Here is an 897-nt window from a genome sequence, read left to right as displayed (position 1 = left end):
CACTTCAATTTTAACAATCATATAAACTTCTATAATATTGTTAATTTTATTTATCTTTATATATTTTTTTAATAGCACCTAATCGGTGATATTATTCACAAATAAAATTTTTAAACAAATTTTTAGTAATATTGTTTCTTGATTATTTATTCTAACTATTCAGATCGCAAAATGATATGCTTATAATTTTTCTTTAGATGTTTAAATATATTAAAAAATCATTCAGTATAGCTCGAAATGTTTAATATTTTTTGTAAGAAGCAACGTATTTTTTGAAACACAAAATTAACATTTTATTTTTAAGTATATATATATATATGCTCTCTCTCTCTCTCTCTCTCTCTCTCTCTCTCTCTCTCTCTCTCTCTCTCTCAATAAAAGTCCATTTTGGATAATCTATAATTTATGTTAGAGAATTCAGATAAATATTTTCTGAAATAAAATCTTATCCTAAAATTTGACACGAATAACAGTTTGTCTCTCTATAGTAGATTTTTTAATTAGTAGAAATAGTTTCAATTTGGTATGATTTTTCAGTATTATCGAAATTTTTTAAATTTCATAGATTTATTTTTCTAAAATTTCATAGATTCTACTTTTCTTTAAAGAGAATTAATTTGATATGAAGATTATTATTGTAACATATCGAAATAAATTTCATAAAGAAAGAAGGAAAGTGCAGTTTGTATTAGCCGCCTTTTTATGTAATTCAAAGATTGAACGCTCCGTGACTGTGGCGATTCATCGCTTCATGATTGTAGCGTCAGACGCACGCGCAGTAGGCAGCAATGTCTTTTTGCGAGCTGCATTTCACGCTTGTCACCTTAGTTTTACGAACGCGCGTTTCGGCTGACACGCGTTTACGTGGGTGAACGATTTAGGCAGATCGTAAGCGTG

This window comes from Trachymyrmex cornetzi, unplaced genomic scaffold (genome assembly GCF_001594075.2).
Source record: "Trachymyrmex cornetzi isolate Tcor2-1 unplaced genomic scaffold, Tcor1.1 scaffold127, whole genome shotgun sequence".
Classification (NCBI taxonomy): Eukaryota; Metazoa; Arthropoda; class Insecta; order Hymenoptera; family Formicidae; genus Trachymyrmex; species Trachymyrmex cornetzi.
This window is presented reverse-complemented; position numbering follows the sequence as displayed.